This window comes from Anser brachyrhynchus, assembly GCF_964034855.1.
Source record: "Anser brachyrhynchus genome assembly, chromosome: 2".
Classification (NCBI taxonomy): domain Eukaryota; kingdom Metazoa; phylum Chordata; class Aves; order Anseriformes; family Anatidae; genus Anser; species Anser brachyrhynchus.
In genome coordinates, this window is record NC_137695.1 from 77,996,859 (window position 1) to 78,016,031 (window position 19,173).

The following is a 19,173-nucleotide window of genomic DNA, read 5'->3' on the forward strand; positions in this document are numbered from 1 at the left end:
ATTCACCACAACTCTTTGGGCCCGGCTATCCAGCCAGTTTTTAACCCAACTAAGTAAACGCCAGTCCAAGCCATGAGTGGGGAAGTATTTTGCGTCAGGCACCAAGTTGCAGAACCAGCCATAGTGGAATGAGGATATACAGTCCAGAGACAGCAGGGTGAGGATTAAAACTAAACAAAACAACAACAATGGGTGGTATAAGGAAAGTATGCGTCGTGGTTTTGACTAGGACAGAGTTAGTTTTCTTTGCAGAGGCTCGTATGATGGCTGTGTTTTGGATTTTTGGTGAAAATAGTGGTGATAACACACTGATGTTTTAGTTGTTGTAGAGCAATGTTTGCACAGAGCCGAGGACTTTTCAGGTCCTCTTGCTGCCCTGCCAGTGAAGGAACTGGGGGTGCACCAGGTCCTGGGAGGGGACTCAGCCAGGACAGCTGGCCCAGACTGGCCCAAGGGGTGTCCCACACCGTGTAGTGTCATGTTCAGCAATAACAGGTGGGGGAAAGAAGGGGGGGGGGGGGGGGGGTTGATTGCTGGGGGAGATGTTTAGAGTGATAGCATTTGTCTTCCCAAGAAACCATTACACGTGGTGAGTCCTGCTTTCCTGGACATGGCTGTACACCTTACTCTGATATATCAGGTCTGAGATGGAGTGACTCTTCATTTATGAGCTGACAATACTTCATCACCATGAAAAGAAGAGAATGTTTTGCATGGTTCTGTGCAGCCCATTCCTTGTGCAAGGGATATAACTGAAATTCTGGAGGTTCTAAATGTCGAAATTGAGTAAAAGTTTGCATCCATTGTATAGATTCACTCACTTCTTCTAAGATGCACAGGGCTTTAGAGATGGAGAGTTGGGTGCTGTTACATGCAAACTGTAGTTGTTCTGGTTAGGAGAAGCTGAAATACTGTTGTGCTTGGAGCTGGGAGCATGTTTCTGAAGTGCTTACTGGAATGCCTTCACCCTCTAATAGGCACATCTTAAGGAAAATTAATATGCACTAAAACATGCACTAGAACATGCACTAAAACATGTAAGACTTTGTCTTTGCAAAGAGATGGCATGCATATATAAAAACACAAGCAGTAGGTGAAGCACAAGAGTCTCTTTCTGACCCACTTAAGGCCATTAGTGAAAACCTGACCCAGAGAGTATATTAGAAGTTTCTGACTTTCCCTAGCAGAAGAAGCTGCAAAATATCATTATTACGTATGTGCTCCAGAGGCTGGTTGCTGACATCTTGCAGCACTTGCCAAAGCTGAAACAAAGAATATGTGAGCTGATGAAACAAAGAATATGTGAGCTGATGGGAAAGAAAGAAGTAAACTTTTGAAGCAGTTAAATTGCACTCTTTAATATATATATTGTTATTAAATAAAAACAGGAGAGAGCTGCAATTCATTACTGGAATAGTAGTGAAAATGAAATATTACATAAAACTAGAGCATGTTTTCCAGCCTGAAATTTCCTGTATGTTCAGAGGCAGATGAAAATTTTCTTGTTTAAAAACAAAATCTTCAAAAGTAAACAAACGTGAAGCCCAGCTGTATCTGAAAAAAAGAATTTACAGTGAAGATTTCAACCTTATCAGACTTGGTCAACAGGATTCTTGCATAATCAGGTTTATGAATGATTCAGGGAAAGTTGTACAAGCTACTGTGCATTTATAAACCTCTCCGTTGTAATATTGGCTGCTGTAGCTCCAGCAGGAAAAAAAATCGATTTCTTTAATTAATGTACTAAGTGCCTTTCTCTCTTTAAGGGTGTACTTAGGTTATTTAAGTTGCTCTAAAGTTTAGACAGAAGATAGCAGAGCTTTGTACCACTTATATTTTTGCATTTTAGGCAGTCTGTAATTCAATGATGATTAGCATATGCAGTCCTGATTTGTCTGAGGGAGGACAGAAGGGTTAGAGCTACATACTATGATGCAGAGCCAAGCATAATAATAGTTAAGTGCTCTTAGTTAGGACTGGAACTTGTGTAGCCTCTCCTGGTACATATCTATGTCATACCTGAGATTGGAATGCTATCCAGGTTTGCATTTCTGTGACTAACAGTCTTTCAGTTGCTATCCCTTTCACTCTGTACTCAGCATCTCACAGACCTCAGGCTTTGACTGACAAGCAGCAGAAGCAGTAAGGCTGGTTACTGCCTGTTGTTGCTTTACTTTGGGGTATGGCTTTCTCATCCTTCGGGAGATCAATTATTCTTTGGTGAAAACAAATAGAAACAACGGTGACCAATGCAGGGATCATTCAATGCCCGACTTAAGCTGTTCCTGTAGTTTCCAGATCTTGCTTACTTTATGCTTATTTTATATTTTGCTAAGAAAAACACTAGATCTCATACTGATACAAATGTCTTCTTGCAAGGAAAACATTGCTATCTTTTTTCTCATTTTTCTTTTACATTGAAAAACTATCTCTGGAAGAAATGCTGGGGGAAATTGCTCTGCTACCTTCCCGGTTGTTATAGATAGCTTTCTCTGAAGTGTTCTTTTTCCTTGCTGGTCTTCTAGTCTTATTTGTTGATCTTGTGTCAATAAAGGCCTTAAGCTTGTAATGGATATCAGTGGCTTGTGAAGAACTAAGCAGAGCTTTCAGAGACTTCAGTACTTGCATAAATGCCCTACTAAACTGAAAGGGAAATTGCTTCTCAGATTAAAATATCCTGGTAGAGGGAGTGGAAGGGAAAGCAGGGGGAAAGAACTGCTAGCTTTTGGACAACACTGGAGCTGGAAAACTTCCTTCATAACCGTGCCATGCTACATAACTTACAGCTTTTGGGTGTGTGTTAATTTCCTTTCCTGAAAGATAGGTCTAACTGGAAAAAACAATTTCTGTCTCTTCCCAAGAACTAGGCATGAGCATGTTCTATTAATTCAAGGTTTGTTCTTCTAACATTGAAAAACTAAAATGCACAATTTAGAAATCTCCAAGTAATCCTGTCTTTTGAAAGAATATGGAAAAGTCATTATGTGAATTTAAGTTCATTGTGCTAAAAGACCATGCTGGGTAATAGAGATGTTGACAAGCATCATCAGAAAGACATAAATAACATTTCATGGGAGATGAAGGGGGACAGGGAAGGCAGTGTTCTGCTTTACCATCTGTGGAAGTGGCCTAATGAGGAATGAATGTTGCTTGAGTGATACGCTGCTATTTCTCCTCTCTGTTCAGCAGTATTGACTGGTGCCATTACAAAAAGAATAGCATGGATAATTTCTCTAAACCAGATGGCAAGCTCAGCTCCTGCAACTGGTATTCTAGGACACAGTTGGAAAGAACGCCAGGTTCTTTCCTAGTTTGAAAACTCAAATAGCTCAGAAGTGATTGTGATAGCATTTGGGTCATGTCAGTGAAGAGCAAGAGCTGACACCACTGTCCTGGAGAGATCTTTGCAGTAATATATGGGATACAAGGTGCTTCAAGGATTTGGGAGCATAACAGAATTGGATTTGGAGATAATAATCCAACAAAATCAGTTTGGAGGAAAACATGGGGTGATATGAAGAGCTAGTTCATTAGGTAGGCCAATGCACTGTTTTGCAGTAGTGTATTATTTATGACGTACTCTAAGCTGGTGTATCTTGCTTCGTCATACTGCCTTCTGCAGTTTTCTAAGACTTCATCAGCTGATATTCTGACCTCTCTACTAACTCAACTCCCTATTACCACAAATGTAGATCCCTGTATTTTTATCTTGTTGCCCCCTTTTTTGTTTCTGAAATGCTCCTAGAAACCGTGACTCTCTCAAGAGTGATGGCTGCTATTAACTCCTCAGAGAAATTTATCTTTTCTCACTGTAACACTAATGCTGGCCAGCATTTTGCATAGTAGTAATTATTAATAATTAAAAATGAATTAAGCCCAAAATATTTAAAATCAAGTCTTAGTGTTCTGGAATGTGTATGTGCATTGATTTTTAGACTGAATGGAATACATTTCCCTAAAGAAAAGACGCATCTGTTCCAGAATGTGAAGATCTAAAAATAAAGATATTCCACATCCCATCCTCCTATTGAATAGTGAGAACTACAACAGACTATGGTGTGCTACTCCCTAGAGCACATCCACAAAGCAACTAAGCTTTCCATTTTGTGGGATATGGTCTCATGTGTACCTGAAAATTTACACAAAAAGCTACATCTAATATCATACCCACTGAAGTTGCATTTAATAATTAAAACGTGCCATCTTGCTCCAAGGTATGCTGCACAGTAGTGCCTTTGGCTTATACGTGAAGTAAGGGAATCATACACACGACAAATTACCTGTTTTATTATGGCTCTTATTTCTAAGTAAAAGCTTTTGCTTCAACTGCATACCTACCTTTATTTTATTTTATTTTATTTTATTTTATTTTATTTTATTTTATTTTATTTTATTTTATTTTCTGCCCTTTGTGCTAGCAGAACTTTGATGGTTCAAATAGTAAAGCAGTGGCTGGCTGATCATAATGTATGTCAAGGGTGATTAACTTCTTAACTTGTTTTTGGTCTTTAATCAGTTTTCCAAGATTAATTACTACAGCTGGTTATTAGCTAGTTTATTAAAAAAAAAAAAAAAAAAAAAGCCTCTGCAGAGGACAAATAGCCTTATATTTAGCAGCAGGATTGCAAATTAAGGAACTCCAACTCAGTTGTCAGCTCTGTTACAGTCTTAAGCTTAACTACATGAAGTAGTTAAAACAAAGAACAAATTAAAAAACAAACAAACAAAAAAACAGCATTGTAAATTCAAGCTTAGTGCACTTTATATTCTTTCTCGAAGGAACGGTCAGCTTACAATTGTAAGCCCTTTCCTGTGCCCTTTTGCCTTGTATAGGTATTTCCTGAGTTAATGTAGTGAATTCCACCCTGAGCAGCAGTGAATACCACTGGCTGTGCAGATAACTCCTGACATCAGAAAGGCTGAGCTATCCATCATTCTCAACCCTTACTGATGCATAGCGTACATTCCTGCTCCCTAGCGTACAAGTCCGAACTGAGGCTCTTATTTCCTGCCTGAACATTTTGTAAATAGTAGTTATGTTTAGCTGCGGCACCTGCCCAGTGTCTTATGGTCTGGAGGGGCTCTAGGAAGCTATTATAGGTCTGTTCGTGGAAGATCTGCTCTGTCTCCGGGCAGCACTGGCAGGATCACACAATCAGATTCTCATTTGCAGGCAGTCTGGCAATTTTAGCTGATTTCTACTTTAGCAGAATTTTGACCCTGATTTCTTCAGGAAAGGGAGAAGTACTATATGCTCAGCATCAAGTCAAAAATTAAACAGCAAACATAGTTTTTGCCTCAAGTTGCCATTGTACTATAAAACTATGTTCACACAATTATACTTTGAAGCCACAATGTCATATACAACTTACTGTAGTGATGAGCTTGCAAGGTATGCAAAATTTAGCACAGATTTTAAACATTTTAGAATCTATATCTTGGATGAACTTAATTTTCAAATGGCAGAAGGTAAGAATTGGTCCACTTTAGGTACCATAAGATCATTGATTATCCAGAACTTAAGAAATTTTAGCAATAGAAAGATAAAATGAGAACTTAAATCTCTCTTCATCCTATGAACACTTCCCCGACAGTATTTCAGGAAAGACAGCATTGTGTTCTTCACACAGTTGTGTTCTGGCTTTTTAAGGTAACACTTTAAGCAACAGTCAGCTGTTTGTTTTGTTGTTTGTTTTATGTGTGTATATGTGCATAAATATGCGTCAATTAGAATTAAAAATTGAAAGTTTGGCTTTGGCTGAAGAAATAGAATGCACTGTGTATCATCCAAACTATCCAATAAATCTGTTTGCAAACCAGTCTGTATTGGTTAAGTTCATCCATTCTAGTCCCAATTTCCTCTGCAGTTTATTGCTTTTCGATGTGCTGTCCTCTAAAAGACATGGGCAAAAAACTGCCCTGGTTTTGATTCACAGTCCTTACGAAGGAGTCATTAGACAAAAGGAATTTATAGACATTTATTTGTTGCTATCAGGGTTTAATAGGGTTATCTTGCACATTTAAAGAACTCTTAGATCTCTTATCACAATACTTCCCAGTTCAGAATAAAGGCAGCTTTGGTTCCTGTTGCTGAGTATACAGTTAGGACAAGTGCTTTGGTTTGATTGGTTTGAAATTGTTTGAAACTATTTCCTTATAGAAAGCATTGGACATGGAAATAATTGTCAGGCATCATGTACGCCTTATATGCCTTCTGCTATGCACCACAGTGTTATTACCTGACCTTAAGACGGATGCAGTATTCAAACAAGTACTCAGTAGCTGTAATCAGATAATGTTACTACCTTATGGAAAAAGCAGAAGCTTAAAAGACTTGAAAAAAAAAAAAAAAAAAAGCCTTCTCAGGAAGAGGGCTGCCAAGTCTATTTTCTCTACAGTTAAGTCAAAATACACTCAATAAGCTATCCCTCTTAGGATTTAGACAGAGCACATCACAATGTAGAAATTAGACTTACTCGCAGGTTCACTCACACAGGACATCCTGAGCTAGAAGGGACCCAAAAGGATCATTAAGTTGAGCTGCTAGCTCCACACAGGACTACCCAAAAATAACATAATTTGTCTGAGAGCATTATCCAAATGCTTCCTGAACTCCATCAAGCTTGGGGCTGTGACCACTTCCCTGTGGAGCCTGTCCCAGTGCCCAACCACCCTCTGGGTGCAGAGCCTTTTCCTAACACCCAGCCTGACCCTCTCCTGTTGCAGCTCTGTGCTGTTTGCTTGGGTCCTGTAGCTGTCACCAGAGATCAGTGCCTGCACTCTCCCTTGTGAGGAAGGTGCAGGCCACCATGAGGCCTCCCCTCTGTTCTCTTCTCTAGGCTGAACAAACCACGTGAACTCAGCTACTCCTCATATAACTTCCCCTCCAGACCCTTCACCATCTTTGGTGATCTCCTTTGGAAGCTCTCAAATACTTTTATGCTTTCCTTATGCTGTGGTGCTCCAAACTGCACCCAGTATTCAAGGTGAGGCTGCACCAGGCAGAGCAGGACAGGACAATCCCTTCCCTCCACCAGCTTGCAGTCCTGTGCCTGATGCACCCTAGGGAACAACTGGCCCTTTGGGCTGTTACGACGCACTGAGGGCTCGTATTCGACTTCCTGTGGACCAGAACCTCCAGATCCCTTTCTGCAGGGCTGCTTTCCATCCTCTCGGACTCCACTCTTTACATAGATACAGCATTTCACCTTCCCAGGTGCAGAATCCAACACTTGCTCTTGTTAAGCTTCATATGGTTGGTGACTGCCCAACCCTCCAATTTGTCAAGATCTCTCCACAAGTCCTTTATACCCTTGAGGGAGTCAACAGCTCCTCTCTACTTAGTGTTGTCCACAAACTTACTATACTTTCAAGTCCTGTATCCAAGTCATTAAAAATATATATATATATATGGAGAATTGGCCTGCTTTTAAAGAAAAACTAAAACTAAAAAAAAAAAAAAAGAAAAACTGCAAGAAAAACACTATTTTTTTAAAGAAAAACTATTATTCAACTAGCAAATGACTGCCAGCTGCCCTGAGCCAGTTAAAAGTAAACAAGTAGGCTGCTACCCCCCCTTATTCTGTAAAGTAAAGGGGGGAGGGTTTGAGTTTCCATTTGCTGTATTTAAAAAGTTAAGTTAGAAGGGGCTTTTATTGTAGTTGGAATTCTGCCTTTTGTTTGGAGCACAGAATAGGAAGAAGGCCTGACTTTCATAAGGTGAGTGAACTGTATCTAAGATTGGGGGGGGGGGGGGGGGGGGGGGAAGTGTTTTGTTTTGTTTCCTGTTAAGGATACATAGGGAGGGAGTAGTGCAGCCTTCCCCTGGGGTTTGATTTCACATTTGCAGCACAGTGTGGGGAATCTGACAGTGGATCTGGTATATGTGGGGTGAGCAAGTGGTGACTGAGACCCTGAAGAAAGGAGAGAGGTTTCAGGAGTTAACTGAAAATTCTATACTGAAGCTAGAAATACTTGAAACATGCAATAGAGTGGCTTTTGTTTTGCAAGTGTGTCTCCTAATATTGCATTGGTTTTGTTGGTGTTCTGCTAGGATGTGATATATTGTTTTTTTTTCCAGGCTTAGAAAAATCTGTCTTTCTCAGCATAAACTATTGTTGAAGTTAAGGAAGAAATCTAAAGTTAGTGGCTGTAAATGTTTTAAGCTGGTGTTTTACTCCTAAAACAGAACACAAGCAACTTTCATGAGTTTGTGGTTTTTGTTGTGTTGCAACATGGAGAGCTAAACTTGTTAATGTTTGTGACAGTAAAATGCTTATGCAAATACTATGGCTTATTAATTGTCTACTTGCAGATCTTGATAGAGAAGCTCTGTCCAGTGCATGCTGTACTTAGTCTGAGCTTTTTTTCCACGTTCCTGTACTGTGATGTCTAAACTTTATTTAAAACAGTTGTGAACTGCCTGTATCTGTTTTAGTATTACTTTAAAAAAAAAATTGTTTTTAAACAAAAATCTAAGAATTGCTATCTACTAAACGGCTCCGTGACTTTAAACAAATAGCTTGCTTGTACAGATCTGGAAAAAGTCTTGTTCAAGTATATACTGCCCAGCTGCTCTCGTAAAGGTTAAACACATAATGCTTACCTGTATAGCTCTGTATTTTATTTACTCTTGGAGCCTGTTGATTGTGAGTTACCTTTGTACGTCCAAGCAACCACAGATCTACTGTGTTCATGTCTTCATGTCCTGCCACAGCAGAGTATGCTCTTGCAGCTTTATGCTCAATACGGTATTCAGTAGTCTGTCTCTGATGCTGATTGATGCACCCCAAAGGGAGCTTGTTTTTACAGAAATCTGCATTTATAGACTGTTTAAATGGGAAATAAAGAGATTGGTTAATCCCATTGATTAAACTTCTTGTCATATCCACACGTACTTGACAAAACCTTATTTAAATAAAAAGACTAGTTTGAACCAGACTACATGATAATAAGTGTAATAAAGTAATAACATGCCTTTAGAAGAAGTTATGTATATATGTTTGTGACTTTGTGAAGATAGTCATTTATATCGGAGAGCTGATGGGCTTGGTAGAGGCGGATGAGTAGTTCCCTGGGCTATCACCAGTCACAGCTGATGCAGGAATGAGTGTGGAGTAGATGAGGTAGATATAAAACAGGTGTAACAGCATATTTCCACTTGGAATGGAAAAGAAATGGTCAATATTGGAGGATGATAGGACTTTAAACTATGTGGTAGTTCTCCATTTTGAGATGGTTGTTGTTGTTCTCTTACAGTCCTATCTGTGTTTACCTTTTTAAAATTATAAATCTAACTTTGCTTCATGTTGTACTGTATTTCCATAACAAATTGAACCTTGTTAGTCGGAAGAAACTGCACATGTTCTTGTAACATACTCTTGCTTTCTGCAAGCTCATGTTTTCCCTTTGTTCTCCGGCAAGTTTGTCTTATATTCTTGCAACTCTGTGAATCTAGGTTCTAGAGTATCTATTCCAATTCATCAAATGCAACAGTTTGTCCAAAGACTACTACTTGAGCTTTGTTTTTTTAAAGCCCTTCAAAGTTGTGAAAGCACTCCCTCCAAACACCATTTGTTGTATTATTAGTTATCAAGTCCCAAGCAGCAAGAATGTATTCAAAGGCTTGTTGAAGCTCTTCCAGAAATTCAAGCATTGATGATTTGTGTGGTTTGTCAGTCACTTTAAGTGAACACATCAATGTTTGTAAATAAATCATCCTAAAATTAGCAACTACTCCTTGGTCTAGCAATTCCAAAAATGAGGTAGTGTTAAGCAAAAATACAAGTAGGACATTTGGATGCAAATCATGAAGACTAGGTGGATGTCTTGGTGCATTAATGAGAATCAGCAAGACTTTGAACATCAAGCTATTCACATAGCAACACTGCATAGTATTGTAGCTAAAGCAGTTCATAGCAGTCTTTTATAACTGAAATTAAGTCAGGCCTTTTTGTTCAAATGATAGCGAACGGACAAAGTGTGTAAGCTTAAGCCTTTTAGCACTTGTGAATTTTATAAATGTTATAAGGGGCTGTACTCAGGGTTACCAGCAGCATTGCTATATAACAATCAAGGCCAGAAAGACCATTGAGCTGTACTGTTGAAATTTACAGTTCTCAGTGACAAAGGTTCTTCATCACATATATTCCCATTAGCCATGTTGCATTCATACTGGATGCTTGCTGTGGTCTGCAGCCTCTCACCCTATCCTTCAGATGATCAGGAAAATCAGAGGGAGCCCTTGTGACTGGCACTGTACTTTGACTGTACTGTGAATGCTTTTATGAGGGAAACTCAATACTTTGTTTTGAATCATCCTTAGGTTTATGCCTGATTTGCCTTGTTGATAAGCATGCAGAGTTGGAAGTCACATAGAAGTCTTTAATTAAATAATTAAATATATAATTCTGCAGAATCACGTGCTTGGTGATCTTTTCCAAAGGAAGCACACCTGTGACTTGAATCACCTTTGTTTATACACAGTTAACTTGTGAAACTATCTCTCTGGCTACTTCTGATTGGTTATTTTATCTTGTCTAATTTCTCTATTGAGTCTGCATGTTACAGAGGACCAGCAGGAGGAACACCAAATCCCACTTTTGCATACATTAGCGTTTTGATGGGCTTGTTTTCTAATATGTTAATGACCCTTAAAGAGCAAAAGGTCAGTCTGGAATCTTCCTTCAGCTGTATCCCTCCTTGTTTTTTTAGCTTTCATCCCTCATCTCCCTTGCTTCTGCTCAAGGCTACCAGTATCCTTGTTTTTTTCAAGCTTTCCTTATTTTCTTCACTTTAAGACTACACTTTACTGACTTGAAAGTCCTTGGCTGCTGAAGTGCTACTATATTGTTAATGTATTTAAGAGTAAACTTTCAATGCTTCTACCAAATCAAAGTAGAGCTTAACAGCAAAGTTCTACCCTTCATCTTCTACCCATGGTAAAGGGGTTTGTTGTTGTATCAAAGGCTTCTTGTGTAATTGGTTACCTTCATGGATATAAATTGCTGTGTTTCACATAGAAATATTTCTCTAGTGAATCAGTGCTTAGTCTATTGATCTTATGCTAGATTTGTTCACATTATGACAAACAGCAGGAGCTGATATTTCACAGCTCACCAGACGCTGCAGCATTTTCAGCTTTGTTGCTAATAATGGTTATGGCTTCTGTGAGTATTATCCATTGGGATTGATGCATGCTTCTTTTTTGATCCTAATTCTGATTTTTAGGAGCATTTTGCACCAAGATACTGCAAAGCAAATACAACTTCCTGGAATGCATACAGGCACCTTGAATGCTGAAGTCTTACTGTTAAGTTAGTATTTTACCTGCAGTGCTCTTTGAATTCTACTTGAAGTACATATCCAGTACCAGGTTATTGTGATTCATTTTTTTTATTCATGCTCCTTTTTATTGAAATACTTTTTCTAAAGAGTTCATGTGTGAATTCTTGTCAGTACTTGAAGTTTTTTTGTATTTATTTCTGTAGGTTTTTTGTTTCTCCTTGTTGTGGCCTTGGGGAAAGGTGACTCAGAATATATGGGAAGGCACTTTGAAATTTGAAGTTACTTAGCAGTGCTGAGTCTGCAGTAGCAAAGTGCTGCAAGAGGCAGATTCAAAACTGAAGATCTTCTGGGGGGGAAGCTGGCAGCTGTTAATTTTCACCTATGACTTAATTTACGATTTAAGTAGCAGTGTTGGTCTGTGTTTGGCCTGAGCTGTGGGAGATGATGCTGGAATAATATGATGCTGTTCTTTCTGTAGCTCTACCTGGAGTTGTACCTTCTCATTTGCACTACTTGCAGTATTCGTGGATGTTGGGTACATATTTATTCTCTAAAACTGATTCCACTTGAAGCTTCATTCTCTTAGGAATCAGTAACTCACCCTTGCATATTTTTGTTTCACCTCTTGAAGGTGAGGAGAGAAGAAAGTAGCTTCTACTGTGGTCCTGGCTTTGTTTATGTTAAACATGAATATACAAAAAAAAAAAAATTAGAAAATTCAGCCTCATAAAACTTTCCTGGTTGTCCAGAGAGGTTGAGGAGTTAGTTCCTAAGTTCTCAAGTATATTTTAAGCATGTCTAAAAGTGCTTGATGTTTTATGCACCAATTAATAGAGTATTGAAGTCACTTTAATATCTACAAGATAAGAAAGCATGTGTTGCCCCTCAGATAATGCAAGATCTGATGAGAGCTTTACCATAGCAATGGTTTTCTATAAGTAGGTAGAAAAAACAAATTCCTAGAAAACATAGTATAATAGTCAACACAGTGAGACAAATCCTTTTGTTGCTCTGGTTCTTAGCATTCTTGTGCTTTACTTACTATCTTTATTTAAAGATAATAACGATAATCTTCATGTAAGCCAAGTTGTAAAGGGAATAAATGCATTACACAAAATGAGTAAATCCGTCTGGGGCACTCAGATATTGTTGTGAGGGCTGTGTGAGAACAGGGGACGAGATTTGAATCTTAGACATAACGAAGCAGTTGAGATGACTTCTCTACTTACAGTTACGAAAATACAGGATCTGTTAACACTATCTTTTGAGGACAGCACAACAGACATTATTTTATTGAAAATATACTTGAGCCTCAATTATTCAATAATTTTATTTTTTCCTGAGGCTATGGAGAAAGGAGGAGAAAGATATATGTTTTATTAAAACTGCTTATATTAAACATTTGATTAGGAAAGATTAATTTTCTAAGCCTTTCACGCTTTGTCATTGTCTCGGATTTTGCAAAACAGTGAAGATTCTGAGGGATAGATGTATACGTGAATGGTTAAAATTTCTCAGCTTGCTTTGGGTACTGCTTTATTCATGACTGACTATACTTCAGCCAGTGTTCGTATGGTGTTAGCCAATCCTGTTATTTAATAGTGGTCACAGTAAAAAGGAAAGTTTATCCAATGTTCTGAAATTAACATTATACTTGTAGTATGCCCCTTTTGTTGAGTGGTGTCACCAAAGGGGCTTCTGTGTTAAAAGAAATGTGACTAAAAAGATTCTGATCTGTTGGGAACAATAGGGGATGGGACCAGATACCTTGTAAAACTTGAGTTTTTGGGAGGGTCCCAGATATGTAAGCTAGCTTTAGCATCAGTATCGCTAACACATTCATGAATGTTCTTAGCATACGCTTTTAACAGCTACTGAGATCATTGCTAGGTGAATAATGGCCAATTAATGAGTTATCTCTGCTTTTCCTGAAAGCCTAGCTTCTGGAAGGAGACCCTGTTCATTTTTCCCCATAGTCCATACAGACTGGAACACTGGGAGGTAGTAGGGAGCATCTGAAATAACCACTGTTTCTTTACTGCGATTCATTCCCAGAAGCTAACAGAAGTTGCTTGGGAAGAAGTGGGATGGGAAAAGATAGATTCTTTGAGGACTTAATGATGCTGAGCACTTAAATTGGTAAGGAGGAAGTTGCTTTCAGAAAGGATAACTTTCACAACTATGCAAATCACTGCTTTAAAACTATAAAGATGTGGTTTTATTTTAAGTTCATTAAAGTTAATGAAAAGCATTGGGGGCAGGACCTGCAGTGTGGTTTTGGTGGTATGCTTTTTGTGTGGCTTGTGTTTGGGTTTCTTTGAAAACCTTATTGACATTTAAACCAAAAGCATTTTTTTTGAAAGTCTTGAAGCAAATAGAATTGTAAATAGTGTACTGCGTCTGGCTGGCTGAAGTTAATTTCTGTCCTAGTAGCTAGTGTTGTGCTTTTTTTGGATTTGTGATGAAAACAGGTGTTAATAATGCACTGTTTTTTCACCTGTTGCTGAACAGTGTGAACAGTGTTTTCAGTGTCAAGGCTTTTCTTACTCTGTACCCAAAGTAAGACAGTTAGGCCAGCTAACTAAAAGGGCTGTTGTGGTTTAACCCGGCTGGCAGCTAAACACCACACAGCCGTTCGCTCACCCTCCCCCCTCCCCCTCTGGGATGGGGGAGAGAAACGGGAAAGTGAAGCCGGTGAGTTGAGATAAAGACAGTTTATTAAGACAGGAATATAATAATAACAATAATAATAATAGTGTTAATGATAATAGTATTAATAATAATAATGTGTATGAAACAAGTGATGCACAATGCAATTGCTCACCACCCGCTGACCGATGCCCAGCCTATTCCCGAGCAGCTGGCCCCCCACCCCGGCCAGCCACCCCTATATATTGTTTAGCATGACGTCAGATGGTATGGAATACCCCTTTGGCCAGTTTGGGTCAGCTGTCCTGGGTCTGTCCCCTCCCAGCTCCTGCTGCACCCCTAGCCTGCTCGCTGGCAGGCAGTTAGACAGTTAGACAACAGGCTGGAAAGAAATGCAGCCAGGACAATTGATCAAATAGGAAGGAGAGCTGATCAAATAGATATTCCATGCTATATTTGTGCAACAATGAAAACTGACAGAGGTGAGGAGCAGAGTTTTCTGGTTTTTGTTGTTGTTGTTCATATGATGGGGTTCTGTTTTAGAATTGGTTGGCTGGTGGTAAACAATTGCTCTTCCATCATTTTTTTCTCCCCCACTGCTTTTCTTTACTAAACTGTTTTTATCTTAACTCAGGAGTTTCCTCGTATGCTCTTCTGATTCACTCCCCTATCCCACTGGAGGTTTGGGGGCAGTGAGAGCAGCTGTGTGGTCCTTAGCTGCCTGCTGGGTTTAACCCACAGCAAGTGGAAATCAATTATCTGACTTAAAGTACATACACAGGTTGCAGGCTTCCTGCTGTCAATTTAGATAATTGACGTTATACAGGTTAATGTGTTCTAATCAGAAAAGTCTATTTTACCCCAAGAAAGCAAATGGATAGTAACCACATCAAAAGGAGGAAAGCTGGAGGATGGCAGCTAGTGGTATATCCCAGGGGCCAATGCTGGGTCCATTTCTGTTCTGCAGATTTATTGGTGATCTGGATGGTGGGGCAGACTGTACCCTTAGCAAGTTTACAGGTGACCCAAAACTGGGCGAAGTAGCTGATATGGCAGAGGGTTGTGCTGTCATCTAGAAGGACCTTAACAGGCCAGAGAAATGGGCTGACAGGAGCCTCATGAAATTCAACAAGAAGTGCAAAGCCCTGCCCCTGAGGAGGAATAATCCCATGCACCAATATGTTCTGGGGCCTACCCAGCTGGAAAGCAGCTTTTTGCAGGAAATAAGCTTAACAGTATCCTCTGTTTCATTTGGCAAGTACTGCCAGCAGGTCAAGGGAGGTGATTCTTCCCCTCTCTTGAGCACTAGTGAAGCCACACCTGGAGTACTGGGTCCAGGTCTGGGCTCCCCAGTACAAGAGATACAGATGTACTGGAGAGAATCCAATAAAACATCATTGAGATGCTGAAGAGACTGGAACGTCTCTTACAGGAGGGAAGGCTGAGAGCTGGGACTATTCAGCCTGGAGGACAGAAGGCTCATGGGGTAACTTCTTCAACGTATATAGACATGAAATCTTTCTTCAGCAGCCCCCTGTAAAAGAACAAGAAGCAATGAGCACAAACTAAAATACACGAGGTGCTGTCTGAACATCAGGAATCACTTCTTTATTGTGACTGTGATTGACCAGTGGCAGATGTTGCCCAGTGAAGTTGTAGACTCTCCCTCCTTGGAGATATTCAGAAGCTGTCTGGACATGGTCCTGCCCACTCTGCTCTGTCGTTGCTTGAGCAAGGGATTTGTACCAGATAACCTCCAGAGGTCCCTTTCCACTTAACCATTCTGTGAAAGGCAGAAGTAAACTTCAGGTACAAAGACTGGTGATTCAAGGGGTGCTTTAACATTTGAAATGCTTCCTTTTGATCTGTCACCTTGAATGCAGGGACATCTCTTCTACAAGTCTAACTCTGGGCTACATGTTCTATAACCAAAATTTAGATGTGCTTTATGTTCAGGTTTGTGCTCCCCACTTGGAGGCCTCTTTTATTTTTTTAAAAAGCCAAGGGTTAGTTCTGGGCTTACTTGCTTTAATGCTGCTTCAGCATGGGACTGAAACTAGGTGTAATGAAAGGCCTAAAACCACCTTATTTGCTGCCTTCAACAGAAGTCAGCATCCTGAAGTTATGATCATGTTTTGTGCAGTGGCTGTGGAATGGAGTTGTGTCCTTGGGGCGTAGGGAGGGACTTGGAGAGGGGAGATGGGGTGTTTGCTTTTTTAAAAGATCAGAATTTAAATACAATGATCAATGCTGGTTTTCCAGAATGACAATTCCTGAATATCAGCTTCATTACTGTGATAGTGTAGGTATTTTATTTAAATTACATCTTCGCAAAGTAGAGTGACCAGAGTGGTTATTAGTGTTTAGCACTGGTATTGCACTTGACATGTTTAGAATGCTTACAAGCTAATTAAGCTCTTCCAATCAACTTCTCTTGAACTATTGAGTTATGTAGGCACTTATTATACTGAGTCATAACATAAGTTCTTCCCCATAGCTGCAATACTCATTTTAGATGCAGACAGAAAAAATATGGTGGAACAGGAAGGGAAAGTCCTGAGGAAATCTAATCATCTGACTTGAGGCAGAGTTGTGAATAGATCTAACGAAAGCTGTTTCTAATTCTTGTCTTATCTTATAGTTTTTTGATTGCTTCTTAAATAATGACTTCATTCTGAAGACAATAAAACTTAGTGTTGTCTGTCTCGATTTGAGAATGGAAACACCCATTTCTTAGCCTTAGAAATAGGGAACCCTAATTCTAGAGCCTAGTCTCTGACAGATTCATGATTTTATTCTTCAGAGACTGTTTTATAGATGCTGATGGCCCATGACATTTAAATAATCCCACTTCAAAGTGAAGTGCTTTCATAGTAGCATGCTTAATTCCAATTAACTGAACTGAAAGAGGTATATGATTCCTAAGAGCAAGCTAGAGTAAAATTAACTCTGTCATAACTGCATTTTATGTCCATTCATGTTTTTGCTATGTGCTTTGGGTTTGCATAGTTTTTTTCTTGGCATTGTTTTCACTAAATCTTTCAAAACACTGTTTTCTGTCTAAGGAAAAGAAGCAGTCTCTCTAACTATTGAAGCAGATGATGTTCTAGACTACCTAAGATTACCGTGTATTTGTACAAAAACAACTTAGATTATTGTGTAGACAGCTATTTGCAGAAATATTCTTTTGCTAAAATTTCAGTAGAGTCTGATGGTTTATGGGATTACGTACTAGAGAAAGTTTTTGGAGTTGCATGAGATCTTCTGAAATATTCAGACCTCAAAGAGAATAAAGGAGCTTTTGTTAAATTCTGGAGGCTCATTCTAGATGATGGGAGGATAGATTATAAATTCCTAACAAGCCTTTGAATGAACTTCATGGCTTCTTGTGAAAACCCTTGGGGAAACTGATGTCAGCCCACTGAAATGTTAATTTCCTTGTTTTGGTCTAGTCTGATTTTGACATTCCTTTTGCTACATACCTTACACTTGAATCAATTCTGATGAGTTCAGGTGCAATCAGATCTGACAAGATATTGTATTCCTGTGTGTTTTGTATTACCATTTGTCGCTTGTAAGCCTCTTCCCCAAAGAAAATGTGGCAAGCCTCTAGGGTTCTCCATGCTTTCTATGGCTATTTTTTTCCCTCACTTTCCTTGATCTTTGGAACTGCTTAGTCTATGTTAATTTTGTAAGATCTTCGTGGATTGAGTTGCCTAATGTAAAGATTGGTGATATTTTCTTGTGTACTGACACTTGAACGTCAAAGGCCTCAAAGGTAGCCACATTCCCTGTTCTGTAGTAGCAGAAAAAAGGAACATCTCTTGTGCTTCTGAGAGTTTAATGGAAGTTAAGTTCACGAAATCTGTGTCAACCAGTGTATCTACAACTAGAATGGAACTAGAAGGACAATTGAGTAAGTAAAATATAGTGGAAAGGCTGATTTTGATTGATGTGAAGGGGAAAGGTGTCCTCCCTCTGTTCCATATATAGCTTGTGAGAAATGCATGAAATTACATTCCAAGGTAATGTTCACACCTGTTATCAGCAAATCATTACAGTCCAAGCATTTTTAATGACCTCTTCATGTACTTATAAAGAGTGTGATGAAACCTGAGATGTCTTGCTGTGGAGCTTAGCTGAAATATTAATGGAAACACTTTCACTGAAGTTATTTAAAAATGACAAATAGAAGTGTAAAACATTGAACTATTGAAAACTAACTTTCCCTTGGGGAACGGGACAGAGGGGAGAAGAGCCCAGACCTAAAAATGACATAGAAAAAATATTGCTTTCAATATAAGTATAAATAAGAACTAGTTTGAACCCTAAAATCTTAATTTTAAAAAGTGCTTTCCTTCAGTCACTGTTCTCTCAAGAATTGGTCTTAGCACTTTCAAAAATCCCTTATGTAATATTGTGACATTGTACAGAAAATGGGGAAAAAATCATTCCAACTTCCTCCCTCTATTGAAGTCAGTGTTTAACCTAGTTGGCTAACAGCACGGCCTTTGGCCTTTTTATATAAGCTTAAGTGCTCTAAGCTGCTCCACAGCAAAGATGGGTGAAGACATCCAGCTTTAGGAAGATGTGCTTGTTGTGGACTGTATCTGTATGTCTGCAGACTTCCCGAGCTGTGCATGGGGTATTTTGAATGAAATCACAACTCGAGCCTGAAGCTGCAGAAATAAAGACCACAAGATGTTTGGTCTGAGAGGCAGTGCAAGAAATAATAGCGAGCCTTGTTTGTGTTAACAGACATGTAGGAAACCCAGGATATATGAGTGGCTTTGCTTGTTCATTGTGAAGCAGGACATAGATGGTAATACAGACTTGAAGATGAGATGATATAGAATTGGAGATCAAATTTGTGGAGGTGGGACTGCTTAGGATTGTCAAGGGCATTGCTTTGGGGAAGTCTACATTATGCACCCTGAAGATGTGGGCAGTTACCATAAAGCTTCAAAGTATTGTTTTGAGGGCCAGAAACTATGAATGCTCCTTGCTTTGCACTTCAGGTTGATGGTTAGATTTGAAATAAGGGAAAAGAAAAAAAAAAAAAAATATTCATCACGGTCTTCTATTCTAGTTAATACAAAAGCAAAAACACTTCTATTTCTTGTTATCAGAACTTTATTTCCTATATTATGTTTTAATACTAGCCTAACTGTGAAGTCTCTTACATGTACAAAAAAAAAAAAAAAACAAAACACAGCCTTTGAAAGCTGATGGAAGCTA

General features: G+C 39.1%; 1 protein-coding gene across 22 annotated transcripts in view; it reads left to right on the top strand.

The window, feature by feature from the left end:
- The window catches only part of LOC308190633 (uncharacterized protein), a 288,343-nt gene that overhangs the window by 228,071 nt on the left and 41,099 nt on the right, over positions 1-19,173 (top strand). For 6 of the 22 annotated variants that reach the window (XR_013947398.1, XR_013947399.1, XR_013947400.1 and 3 more), the window contains exon 1: positions 6,363-7,719. The exons of 12 other annotated variants lie outside the window; for them this stretch is intronic. The gene's annotated coding sequence lies outside the window, so the exon portion shown is untranslated. 4 more of the 22 variants (XR_013947404.1, XR_013947405.1, XR_013947406.1 and 1 more) reach the window with 4 other exon arrangements.